Source organism: Eulemur rufifrons, chromosome 17 (genome assembly GCF_041146395.1).
Source record: "Eulemur rufifrons isolate Redbay chromosome 17, OSU_ERuf_1, whole genome shotgun sequence".
NCBI classification, from domain to species: domain Eukaryota; kingdom Metazoa; phylum Chordata; class Mammalia; order Primates; family Lemuridae; genus Eulemur; species Eulemur rufifrons.
The window spans coordinates 19,709,169-19,723,961 of NC_090999.1; positions in this window are offsets into that span (position 1 = coordinate 19,709,169).

The following is a 14,793-nucleotide window of genomic DNA, read 5'->3' on the forward strand; positions in this document are numbered from 1 at the left end:
TAAAGGGATTAAAGCTCTGTTCATTGTATTTTCTGAGATTTTCACGTCAAATGCTTTGAAGACACACCATCTTCTTGAAAACATCAATATTTCAGCAAAATTAGCATTGAATGCATTGGTTCTCAAAATTAAGGATGGAACAGAAACACATGGAGGGTTGGTTAAGACACAGATTGCCAGATCCTCTCCACCCTTCACCTCTAGAGTTACTGATTTAGTAGGTCTGGGGGCCGGTCGGCGGAGGGCAGCAGTTAGGTGACTTCATTGACGTGTACCCAGTCCAATCGTATAGATCCCTCTGTACTCAGAAGGGTCCCATACTTGAGGTTTCTCCAGTTACTCTCTTGAAATTCCTAATAATTTTATTTTTGAATTTGTGTCTTGTAAGTGAAGTTAAGGAAGGAAATGGTCTGTGTTTGGATAAGGCTTCCTTCCCAGATATGTTCTCATGTTTTTCATGGACAAGTAGCTTCCCATGGCCTTCTGGGCCTACCCACTCCTGCCCCTGCGCCAGAAGATGATACCATGCTCCTCCAACAGGGAGTCTCGGGGCAGTGCAGGCCATAATGGTGGATGTCCCAGCTCCAGTATGGCAGTGACACTGTGAGTTCATAGGATTCAGCAGCCTCTTGTCCATCCCTAGTCCTGGAACATAGCACATACCTGTTCAGAGCTTGCAATTTCTTGGAGGTTGCCCTTCTACTATGGATTAGGATGGAGGCTGTGAAAAGAAGTATTTGTTTGACTTCCCAGTTCCTGGGGCATGATGCATTGGTCTCATCTATCAGGAAGGGAACCCAGGACTGGTGGGCCACTTAAGTGCCAAGCCATGGTGGTGCCACTAGGCACCTGTGTGGGTCTGCATTTGTCCAGTGAGTATCCTTGTGCTCCACGGAGTGTGACATAAAGTAGCAAACAAAGAAAGAAAGAAACAAACAAACAAACAAAAAAATCCCTGTGATGGGTTTAGAGGGTTTAGAGAGAGATCCCAGAAGAAAGAAAAAAGTTTTATGTTTTGGTACCATTAGAACCTCACAAAAGACATTTGGTAAATAGAATGTAAGCACATGAATGATTCTCAAACTCTTATGTCATTAAGTAATTGCAAATTAAATCAACAATGAAATACCACCACACACCTACTAGAATGAATAAAATCCTGACAATACACTAAATGTTGGGATGATTTGGAGCAACAGAAATTCTCATTCATTGTTGTTAGGAATGCAAAATGGTACGATCATTTTGACAGACAGTGTGGTAATTTCTTACAAAATTAAACATATTCTTAACATACTAACTAGTAATTACATTCTTAAGTATTTACCCCAATGAGTTGAAAACTATGTCCACACAAAAACCTGAACAAGAATGCTTATAGAATCTTTGTTCATGACTACTAAAACTTGGAAGCAATTACCATGTCCATCTGTGGGTGTATGCATAAACAAACCATGGTGCATCTATACAGTGATATACTGTCAGCAATAAAAAGAAATGAGTTCTCAAGCTATGATAAGACATGAAAAAACTTAAAAGCACATTACTAAGTGAAAGAAGTCAATCTTAAAATGCTACATATTGTATGATACCAACTATATAACACTCTGGAAAGGGCAAAACTATGGAGACAAAAACCACTGATTCCCAGGATTTCAGGCTGGGGAGAGGGAGGAAAGAGAGGAAGGAATAGGTGGAACAGGGCATTGAAACTCTTCAGTATTATACTGTGATGGTTGACCTATGTCTTTATACACTTGTCAAAACTCAGAAAATGTACAACACGAAGAATGAACCCTAATGTAAACTGTGGATTTTAGTTAATAATAATATATCATATTCATTCTTCAACAGAACAAAGGTATCAACCTAATGTAAAATATTAATAATTAGGGAAACCGGGGTGAGGGAACAGATAGATATATGGAACTCTTTCTACTCTCTGTTCAATTGTACTATTAACCTAAAGCTGCCTAGAAAAGAAAGTGTATTACTTTTTTTAAAAATACAAGATATAAATGTGATGTATGCTCATTACTACTGGTGTATCATTGCTTCTAGATATTCTCAAAGAGTAGCAAACTAGGAAAAAATACACACACACACATATATACAAATACATAAAACTCTATATATCCCTCTATATTTATAGTCATGAATTTATACTGATGCCTACAATTCCAGTTGAGATCTACACTTGTCATTCTAGTCTGTGTTTTTTTTCCATATTTGTAACCTCATGCTTCAACTGTGAGGAAAAAAAAAATAAAATAAAATTACTGATTTTTTAAACCTAGAATTTACAGGAAGTATTTAAAAATGCTAACTCATACCACTATGAAAAGCAAATTTATTAAGTTTATTTATATAATTTTTTTTGTAACTTTAGGTCAAATTTTATAGAAAGAAGTTCAACAAGTTGTAATTATAACATTTAATGGGTTCAGACAAATAAATAAATCCACGTAACCTACACATCCCTCATGTGAAGAAGATATTTCTAATGCCAGAAAGTTCCCTTGGTTCTCTTCTGTCAATTTCCCCATTTCCAGGCTACCAAACTTCCATTTTATTTATTTATTTATTTATTTTTGTTTCCCCACGAAACATTTTGTCTTTTAAAAAAACCCTTAATGTACATGGCTTCTTTTTGCCTTTTTTATTAGACTCAACATAGTATCTTGAGATTCATCCATGCTGTTAACTGTAAGAACTAGTCACTATATTTTTAAAATTGTCACTGAGTAAAATTTACTTTCCTTCTTTGCTTTTTTCATGTAGGTTAATCAAACTTTTTTTAATTTTTACATTGTATGTATCTATTAGTATTATAGCTGTACCTCCTTATTAGCTTTTATGTTTATTTCTTTGGATTAAGATAATATTACTTAACTTTTCACAATCCGCTTAGTGTTAATTTATTAGTTACATAAAATGTAGAAAACTTGTGCTATTATAGATATATCATATATACACGTATGTATCTGTGATATATATAATACTCATGTTACACAAAGCTATATTGAATACCTTATTAAGGCTGTCCTTAATCTTTCAAGAGAAGTAAGATTAATGTTAATATATTAAATGAAACATAAAAGATATTTTGTTGCTGATGAAATTATTAGCATTAAAATATTCTCAAAATATTTCACTGATTTGTATTTTATTCAAAAAGTAGCTTATATTCTTTAAAAAGTTTCAGCAAAAATATATATTAAAAGTTTCTGTTTCTACAGGAAAATTTAACTTTCATCAATCACAATCATCTACTTTTTGCTTACTTTAAAGGATTTTGTGAATGGTGCTGTAGGAAGTAGATTAGTTTTATGTGGGTTTTTTAAAAGCAGAGGAACTTTGAAAAATTTAAAAGCAGAGAAATGAGCAAAGATTCTAAATTAGGAGTAAGCTCTTTGTTCTGCTTCTATTTAGATAAGTTTAAAGCATTATTCTCTCCAGGAGTTATTTTTAAATATGCTCCAAAAATACATATGGGAAAAACTTAAAGTAATCCACTTCTATATTAATCTTTTTCTTTTTTTTAACCTCACTTAAGCTTTTTAAAATTACCACCCCTGAATAAGTGTTTGTGCTGATAATCTGACAATATACCTTCCACTATTTTGTCCTGTAAATTTTCCTGCATTATATAGTAAAACTAGTAGTTTCCAAAAATGAGACAATCTATTCATTCACACACAATATAATTTGAAATTGTATTTTCTTGCCAAAAAAATCTAAATCTTAGAAAGGTACTTTGTCCTGCTTTTGGAGCACATGTCTCTATGATGTAATAGCTTCAAATTAGAGGAATAGAAGTCTTAAGCATACTTGTTCCATTTTTTATAATTTTTTTAGGATGTCAAGGAATGAAATCTGTAGAAATAACAACATGTGAGATCACATATAATTATTTTCTTTAATTTTTACTTAAAAATGTAATAATTCTTCATGACTCTTTAGAAGACACTATTTCAATCAAATTTCTTTTTATGCTTATTTTGCATTATTTTATTCAGCGCCCTGATAATAGCGTACTAGTTCTAAAGGAAAAAATTTCCTTCCTCTTACTGATATTTGTGTACTATGTTGGGAGATACATTAATTAATAAACTTTGAAAATTAGATTAAGAAAACAAACAAATTACGCCTACTACGCTACAGATGTTTCAGTCCTAAATGATATTTTAGTAAGATGGTAATATACACAACTTTGTGGGAATAAAGTTTAGAACCCAGGTGAAATTTATAAAATATTTAGGGAAGAAAACACACCAAAACAAAAACAAGCATAAATATAAAATCCAATTATTTTTATATTTTGAAAAAATTGAGCCCACATATTAAGACTTTAGAAGAACATGATACCAAAACCTGACAGAAAAAGAAACAATTTAAAAGCAACATCTGTTAGCATAGATTCAAAAGCCCTAAATAAAATATGATCTAGAAATATACAAAATACTATATCATGACTATATAGAGTTTATTGCAATAATTTGAACTAGTTTAGCATTCAAAATGTTTCAGTACCTTAGCAGAATAAAGAAGAAAATCAATATTTTTTGTTAAATAAATATATTAAGATGCTTAATAAAAGAAAACATAGAAAATAATTAAGGGAAATCTCAAAAATTCAGAATACAAGGAATTTTTCAATCTGGAAAGATATCAAAGTATGCAATTAACATTCCTTTTAAAAGTTAAAAATCAGTTTTCCACTGAGTTTGAAAAGAAAAAAGAATTTCTATTATTTCCACTTTTTTGATATATTATATTAAAGGTCACCCATGCCATAAAGCAAAATTGAAAGAAATAGAATATAAATAATGTTAAAAAAATTAAAACTGTCATTCTTTTTAAATGGCAAGATTGTATAGAAAGAATATTCTATGGGAACTACCAAGAAACAAACAAACAGACAAACTCAAAGAATTAAGATGTGAATTTTGTAGCTTCATTGAAAAAAATATATAAAATTTCCATTTTATTTTTAAATATTGGAAAAGCTGTGATTATGTCCTCTTAATTATTCAGGTAGTAGAACAGCCAACATTTTAGTTGATATTAAACAGTATTTGACATATTTGACACTTGAGCAGAACTAAATCGCTGTACTAGAGTGATTCTATCAGACTAGGAATATATCTAACAAAAGCTATGCAAAAGCAATATCCTAAAATCTGCAAAGCTTGCTGAGTAAAATTAAGGAAACCTAAGTACATGAAGAAATATCCAAAGTTCATGGATTGGCCTTAAAATATTAAGATATCAAGTGTGACCAAATTGGTTTAGAAATTCAAAATGAGCACAAGCAATCTCAATAGTTTTATTAACATGTGGAATTCATTTTTTAGTGTTGATTCTAAAATTTATATGAAAATGCAAAGTGTCTAGAATTGTTAAGACAAGCTTGAGAGGAACAAAATAACATGATTTACACTATGTCAATTGAAGATATATTATAAAGTAAAAGTAACTAAGAGAATGTTAAGAGTATTGTCTCAGAATTCAGATTCTAGAAACCAGAAATAAATAAGATCTACTATATTTTGAATAGCATAATTATACTGAAGAGGAAACTAACCCAGGTAATGACATAACAGTGCTATTACCATATATATTCAGATTAAAAGTGAAAAACAGCTGAAAATGAATACTGAATTCTGTGCAGTACATATCTCAGCGATATAAATGAGCGATTCTGAAACAATTTTCTGTTTCATTGTATGATTGAGCAAATGAGAAGTATACTGTTAAAACTAGGGGATGTATTTCTCATTGGAGAAAGAAAGATAGAAATGTAAAATGTGGAAGACAAGGAAGAACATTATGATTTTGTTATGGAATTAGAATTATCAGTATATATCCATAATTTTATTATAGATGGGTTGGTGATACACAATAGATGATACATGATAGAGAAAATATAGATGAAACATGATATTTAGGTGACAGATTGTTAACTGATAGACAAAAGGTTATTGAAAAACAAGCAACAGATGACAAATAGATGATTTATTTGATAGATGATAAGAGATATACAATGGTCCCCAACTGAGGAACCCAACTGGTTCCACTTAAGTTTTTTGACCTTATGATGGTGCAAAAGGGATATGCATTCACTAGAAATAATAATTAGGGTACCCATTCAATCATTCTGTTTTTCAATTTCAGTATATTATTCAATATATTACATGAGATATTTAACAATTTAATTTAAAATAGGCTTTGTGTCAGATGAATTTGCCCAACTGTAGATTAATATAAATGTTCTGAGCACATTTTAGGTAGGCTAGATTAAGCTATGATGTTTGGAAGGTTATATGTATTCAATGCATTTTCAAATTGCAGTTATTTTCCATTTAGGATGCATTTATCAACATATAACTGCATTATTAAGTGGAGAAGCATCGAGGGGGTGGGGGAAAGAAAGAGAGAGAGGGAGAGAGAGATGAGAGGATCCTGGGCAATAGAACCCAATAGCAATGACGACTCCTAAAAGTCAGGTCTTGGTTTCTAAATACCACTTACTACTTAAAAACAACAGCATAGTGCTAGGAAGTCACAGGTGATTCCAGAACTGGAGATGGGAAGTACTAGATGAATGTAGAACATCTTGTGAAACAGAAAACAAGAAAGTGTTAAAAAAAAGAATGATGAGGAAATATCAAGAGGACAAAAGAGACAGCCATGCAAGGCCTCTATTCCCCAAATCTAAGACAATTTGAGAATCAAAATAAGTATGGTGATAGATTATAATCCATTTTAACAAAATAAGAACCCGTGTCTTCATACTGAACATAAGTGGTAAATAAATAAATAGACAATGAGAGAGACAGAAAGTATCAGGGAAAAGTCTTTTTATATGCCAGCATTTTAATGAAAAAAATGTAGAAGGGAAGATACAGTTAGGAAAAAACCTCCATTTTGATATCACTATTGTGATTTCTACTATAATAATAGCTATTTTAAGCAAATGTCACTAATGGTTCCTAAAACTAGAAGAAGAATAGAATATTAATAAAGCCTTGAAGTCAATTCCCACAGACTACTTAATTTTCCCTTTAATTCAAAGGGAAAATAACATTTCAGTGGAGAACCCATTCAAAATTTCAAACACTTTCAAACTTACTTTGCCAATGTTGGGATGTGTCATCATATATCTTATGACATAAACACAGCATCACATGTATTGTATTTGACCAAAACATATAATGCAACACTCTGAACATAAATATATACTTTTCTGCAGAAAAATATCAAAATTGATTGAAATGTATTTTAAAAACACATTTAGGATGACCTTTATAACTAAAGTAAGTATATATTATATATTGAAAATTAATATTTTAAAATGTTCAAAGTAGCTCATAATTCCAGAATAACTTAAATTAAGAAGCTTTGTGAAATATGTGATTAATATGAAAGTTGAGTCACTTAAAAGTAAACTCTGGGTTTCACAATTTAAAAAAATGTTGGTCAAAATTCAGTGGCATAATAGTTTATTGCAATTTCACTAAAAATAAAAGATTTCTGTCCTACTGGCTAAAATTAAATTTTCATAATTCTTGTTTAACAGCATTCTTATAAATTGTCCTTGAAGCATGACACAGATGAATGAGGTAAGTTTTGTATTTTTAGAGTCTTAAAGAGCAAACAGACATTTCATTTTGAACTTCTGTGATTTAACCAAGGAAAAATAATTTTATGAAATTTGGTGTGTTCTACATGTTCGTGTAGTATTTAGTTTCATAACACAATGAGAGAAATTGGTTCATTAAAAAATGGCATTTATCTTCCTAAACTTGTTTACAATACCAATGAATGTATAGTTGCTTAAATAAAACTATGTTTTTATGACCTATTATAATAAAAATATATCTCATTTATGCAAAATTTCTTTTTCTCCATGAATTAACACAAAACAACATTGTATCAAATAACAGATGTTTTTAGAGCTTGGAGCAAATTATATTAGAACCCTTGAATGATGTTGACAAAGATGTTGCTTTGCCTATAAATCTGTTGTAAATATTTGAACATAGTAAAACAATAAAAGAATCAGAAAAAAACCTAGAGAATATAACAGAAAATTTCAGTAATGTACAAAATCTATCAACCTAACATATCATAAAGCTGCTTAATTATAATGCTGTATGAAGTTCTTTGTATGTAATAAATCATTAAATATTGAAAATTATCTTTGAGAAATGAAACAAATAATATCCTCATTTAAAATATAGATACACAAATATGTAGTACAATTAGCCCATCAATAATTAGTAAGTGGTATAATAGATTTGATCTTTAAACCCACTCTCAACCCAAGCCTTGCTGTGACTGCTGTACCGTCCATCAGTTTTCTTACCATGAAATTTTTAAAGTATGCATGACTTTATGTACGCCAGTTCTTTTTAATCGTTACTTTGGCCCTATCACAGTCATTTGTTATCAATACCTCTATATTATAGATTGAAAAAATATATATGGACTTAGAAATTTAAGAAACCTATTTCAATTCACATAGAAAATATATGGCAAGGCAGAAATTTAACCAGACATTTTTGGGTGGAATCCTATACCCTTACCTGCAGAACTATACAAACTTCCATGTTGTAGATGATATTTGCATACTCATAAATATCAAATTTACTCCATTAGGGAAATCATTTAAAGTATGGCGTGAATTTAGGTGTAATTTTTGATGTGGCTCACTGATGGTTGATGGTAACAATGAAAGACATCTGATAGTTTCCTTTTTTAACTACCTATTCTAGGCTTTCATTTTTATGTTATTTTATTTATTTATTTATTTTCAGAGTATTACGGGGGTACAAATGCTTTGGTTACATGAATTGCCTTTGCACTGCTTGACAAGTGTGCCCATCCACAAGAGAGCACTCACCGCATCTGTTAGGTGTCAGGCAGGTGGGAGAGAGAGGAGGGATAGGTAAATCCACACCTAACAGATGAATGTTACTAGTATATGTGCACTTAAGTGTTGATCAGTTAAATCAGTTAATACCAATTGGATGGTGAGTACATGTGGTGCTTGTTTTTCCATTCTTGGTATACTTCACTTAGTAGAATGGGCTCCAGCTCTATTCCAGGATAATACAAGAGGTGCTAGCTATATAATATGTAATGTATATTTAATATTATATATAATTATTTATATTATAACATAATATATTTTTATAATATAAAATATTAAAAATCTAAAAGTGAAAAACAATGCTTTAAATCAAAATTAAATATAGAATATTACATTTATGCTTCATGTAAGGATGAATTAATCAATACTTAACAATAATAGCATATAAAAAGGCAAGTAGATTTTTCATATGAAAATAAATTATTTTTAAATTTTTAAACAGTAAAAGTAGTTTATTGGCTCATGTATTTGAAGCATGGTTGGATTTTTTAATGATAAAATATGTCAGATTTTTAAATACATGATAGCAGATATTTTCAGATGTAAAATAGAAGAAAGTTATTATCTAGAAATTATTTCAAAAGCATTTATATCTAAATGAAAACGATTAACAACTACAGATAAAAATTAAAAGATTTTTAAAACAATTTACATAAGAAATGATCAAAGATATGAAAATTTGCTCACTCTCATTGGAAGGTAAAAAAAAGAGTAAATCTGAAACATAATACAATAGCACCATCTGAAGATGAAGTCAATATCTATCAGAAAACAAATATTTAAATATGACAGTATAAAACCCATACTGGTTATGTAAATACATATGTAGATCACATAAAAAATAGATATATGCAAAGATATAACTATATATATAGTTATATATAGATATACATACAGATAATCAATCGATGATAGATAAATGATAGATAAATATGACTGATAGGTAGAGAGAGAGAGAAAGAAATAGAGATATAAAACAGGAGATGAGAAAGCATGTGAATGGTTGCTTATGGAAGTTAAGAAAATGAATGAGATAGGGATAAAATAAAATTAATCCTTTACTTTATCAGTAATATGTTATATACTTTGTGAAAAAAACTAAAATATATATGAAAAATATAAACTTTGTTAACAATTTTAGTTATGAATATTCAAGATAATATTAACTTTACTGTATCTATAACATGTTAATAATAAGACAGCATTCACAAATAGTGCTATTGTCAGTGAAGAAGCGGAGAAATCAGTAGTGAAAACAGAAGATTCCTAAAGAGATTAGTAATTGTGTGCAGTCTTGAAATTTGGAAAAACTTCAATAAAACTAATGTATAAAAAAATAACAATGGGAGGCCAGGCACGGTGGCTCACGCCTGTAATCCTAGCACTCTGGGAGGCCAAGGCGGGCGGATCGCTCGAGGTCAGGAGTGAGAGACCAGCCTGAGCAAGAGTGAGACCCCGTCTCTACTAAAAATAGAAAGAAATTATCTGGCCAACTAAAAATATATATATATAAAAAAAAATAGCCGGGCATGGTGGCGCATGCCTGTAGACCCAGCTATTCGGGAGGCTGAGGCAGTAGGATCACTTCAGCCTAGGAGTTTGAGGTTGCTCTGAGCTAGGCTGACGCCATGGCATTCACTCTAGCCTGGGCAACAAAGCGAGACTCTGTCTTAAAAAAAAAAAAGAAAATAACAATGGGGTCTAGATAAAACTGAATCTGGCAGAAATTAATTCTTAGCTTTACAAGTTGACCTTCCTTCTTTTCAATTTTTTCCTAATTAATATATAAATATGTAAATTACTCATTTATTTTTAATAGTTGCAAATATTTTTCCATAATCCTTACAAAATACACCTGGTAACCAATTTTCTACTTATAAAACTAAAATTATTCTGAAAAATAGAAGAAAAACCTCAACTGAACATTTAATTCTAATATGTACACAGAGAAAGTAAATGCGTCTTGGCTTAGAAAGGCATGCAATTATGATTCAATTATTATTCTCTTCAGTTCAATAAGAATCTCCTGAGCAAAGCATTTCAAAACATTTTATTAAAGTATATTACAGCTTTAGGAGTTCCTTTCTTGACATGAACTTTTGGTAAACATAGCTAGTTCCAGTTTTTTTAAGCATTTTGGTATAATATCTCTTCTTTCCTCACCATGTTAATATAGCATCAGAGTCACAAAGTACACATAACCAGTAGTTTAGTAAATAAAACCAGTAATTGTTACAGTGAAATCAAATATTGTAATGTCAAGTATTTGCTTAAAAGTGCTGTATTATTTTCCAAAACCATATTAATATTAGTAAGAAAACTGGAACCATTTTCTAATTTTACTCATTCAAAAATCTAGCATTTTCATTGAATAATTTCTTCCTTCAAAGTATTGATTTTAAGCTAAAACATCTTATGAAATATAATATATTATATTTATTTAATTCTAATAATAAATTACTAATAAATGAAATTAACTAGTTTCAGTGGTTGTACAGTTCTCAAAAACTAGACAAATTATAAATATTCTCAAAATCCAGAAAGAAAAGCCCTTCAAAATTAAATTTTTCCCAACTTCTTAACCTCTTGGTCACACTTCACTTAACCTCAATCCCTCAGTCTAGAGTTCAATTATTATATGAAGTATAGTTTATTTTTCTTACTTTCCATCTGTGAATCTCCATCCATCTCTTGGAAAACCAAGCCTCCCCTCCACAGAAATGACCTTAATTCATATTTTTATCATTTATTATGTTGATATTTCAGAAGGTTCCTTTCTGTAACAACTAATGTTTACCTCACATGCCTCAAATTTTGCAAAAATGTCAATCAGGAAAGATTAGTTATACCCAGTCTCAGCATTTTCAATTTCCTTTCAGAAATTTTGAACAAGTATATTTAGAAACCAATCCAGTTTCCACTGACTCATCCTGAGCATTACCAGCCACATCTCTAAGACCAACACAAACTCCAAAAGACAGTAAGTTCAATCAATAATAAAAAATATATATTTTCCAAACTTATTCATAATTCACATGACATGATGCCTGTAATTTTGGAAAGTGAGTCATGTTATTATGAAAATATGTTTAGTTCTTTTTTTATACATTTCTTATTTTTAAAAACAAATATATAATATAAATAAAACATTTTTGAGAGATCTCAAACAGCAGGATTTACTTGTTACTGTAATAAAAATTTTAATTAAATTCTTAGTCAAGCATTCTTTAGGAAAAATGGTGATATACTTTTTTTTTAGTTACAATTTAAAAAATAATTAAAAAGTGCCTATTGCTGATTTAATCCTAGATAAACTTTCAGCTGGCTTTAACTGGTTCAGAGAATGAAATTTAGCCCTGTCCCCATTACTATACAAGAAATTCAAGTTTCTTATCTCCTTCTTAGGAGGTATTGCAAGTGTTATGGATGATAAACTCTGCGTTATCCAAAGGAGGTAGTGTTGGGAGATTCTAGGATGTGCCCTGCTCCTTCCACCAGAGGAAACATCAGCCACTGGTCTATACCTGTCTCCTAGCCTCAACCTTATCTGGTCCTCAAACCCTATGGAACCTTGCTTTTGGAGAAAACCTGTCTTGCCTGTAGTAAATCGAAATTTTCATAGAATGTCTTTTTTGGTGCTACCTAGAGAAAAGAAATAATGGCTAACAATGTATCAGTAACAGACCATTGTGGAAGGAAATACGCAGTAAAAATGAATTCATTCTTTAAGATCTATCCCTGCTACATTATGTTCATCATTAGAGCTAACATGAATTAATCCTATATAATAATAAAATAAATGTGTCAGGATTTTCACTGAACAATTTCATTTAGTATTTGCAGTAAAGTGGGTTTAAGATACTCATAGAAAATGCATTACCAAAATGCTAAAATCACCATCAACAACATGATACAAATAAGATATTAAGACAAACATTTGTGATAAAATAAATCAATTTCTAAATATATATTCTACAAAAATAATTTTTTTTTAATATTACCTCAAAGTGGTGATAGATCTGGAGATGGCAGTTTGAAGAATATGGCAAGAAGTGAGCGTAGCTGGACCAAGATGATCACAAAAAACCAAGAGTTTAAAGTACTAGCAAGGAAGAGGTTGGACTCAGAAGCCAGCGAATTTAAAAGAGAGATTTAAATGAGAGAAATAGAAATGTGGAGAAGTAAAGCCTTCTTGATGAAAAGAAATAGAAATGTCATTGAACTGGAAATCCAGTGAAGAAAAACAGTTTTGGTGGGTTCATGGACTAAAAAGGATAAGAGATAAATAATCTAAACTGCCTTTCTTGACTAATTTTGAAAATATTTAGTCAAGTATTAAAATACTCACGGACATTTTCATTAAATTTTATTAAGTATATGCATCCACATGGGGAAAATGATATATTTACAAAATTGGACATTCTTAGTCAAGAGCATGTTAAATATCTCAGTTCATGCAAATCTTATTTTATGCCAGTTTGCAACGTTTGGTTGTTGCTGGCAATACAAATTGCAATTGTGTGCACAGTTCTCATTCCACTGAGCGTTCACTCTGATGTCTCTAGAAAATTAAATGTTTAAGTCACCAAATTGATGACTGTTTCGTTAGCTATTGAGCAGAATTCAATAACAGGGACTCCATGGCTTGTCAGCGAAAACGCTTTATGGTGCTTGCGGGGATGCATCTGTCTATTGGAACCCATAATTAAATCTTATACAGGCTCATGCCGACATATTTACTTTTGACAATTTAAGAAGTCAGTACTATATATTATTATTTATACATTATTGATCTTTTCAATTTTAATTTTCAATTTCACATCATGGATTAAGAAAGAAATAGAACTTCAGTCAAACAGAAAAGTTGTGGTTTTTTTTCCCCTCTTTTGGCCATTCTATCATGAGGTTTTAAAATAAGTTAAAATCCAATAAATATTATACAATGAAATTTTCATGAAATATAATAGATTGCCACCAATATCTATCACTATTTACAATATCTATTAGTATTTAATATAAGATTAACACAGATTAAAAATACAAAATTTGGTTTTAAATTTGTGTGAGCTTAAACATGCAGATGTTTACATTTCAGCACCATCCCTTATTTATTAACTATGTCATCTTGAGCAACTAATCATGTAAACCTGTATTTCTTCATCTGATAATTGTATGTAATAATATCATAGGCCTCAAAAAGTAGTTGCATGTATTTATTTGTCAGCATTAGTAATAAATTACAACTGATATAGAACTTCTTGTACTATATATTCTACAAAATCTTTATTTTATTTCAAAATGTTAGGGAGGTTCAAGTGTTTTTTGTTATAAGGCTATCTTGTATAATGCTTAAGTCAGGGCTTTTGGTGTGCCCATCACCAGAATAGTGTCCACTGTACCCACTAGGTCAGTTTTTATCCCAAGGCCATGCTCCTGCCCTCCCCCTTTCTTGGAGCCTCATGTCATTTATATCGTTTTGTGCCTGTGTAAACCCATCTATTATTAGCTCCTACATTTTAGAGAGAACATATGGTGTTTGGTTTCCTATTCCTGAAGTACTTCACTTAGGATAATGGTCTCCAGTTCACTCCACATTGCTACAAATGACATTATTTTGTTCTTTTTATGGCTGTGTAATTCCCCGTGGTATACATACACCCCATTTTCCTTATCCACTCATGAACTAAAGAGCATTTAGGTTGATTCCACATCTTTGCAATTGTTAATTGTGCTGTGATAAATATTTGAGTGCAGGTGTCTTTTTGATTAAATTACTTCATTTCCTTTGGGTAGATACCCAGAAGTGGGATTGCTGGATCAAATGGCACCTTACCCCTATCAGAATGGCCATTAAT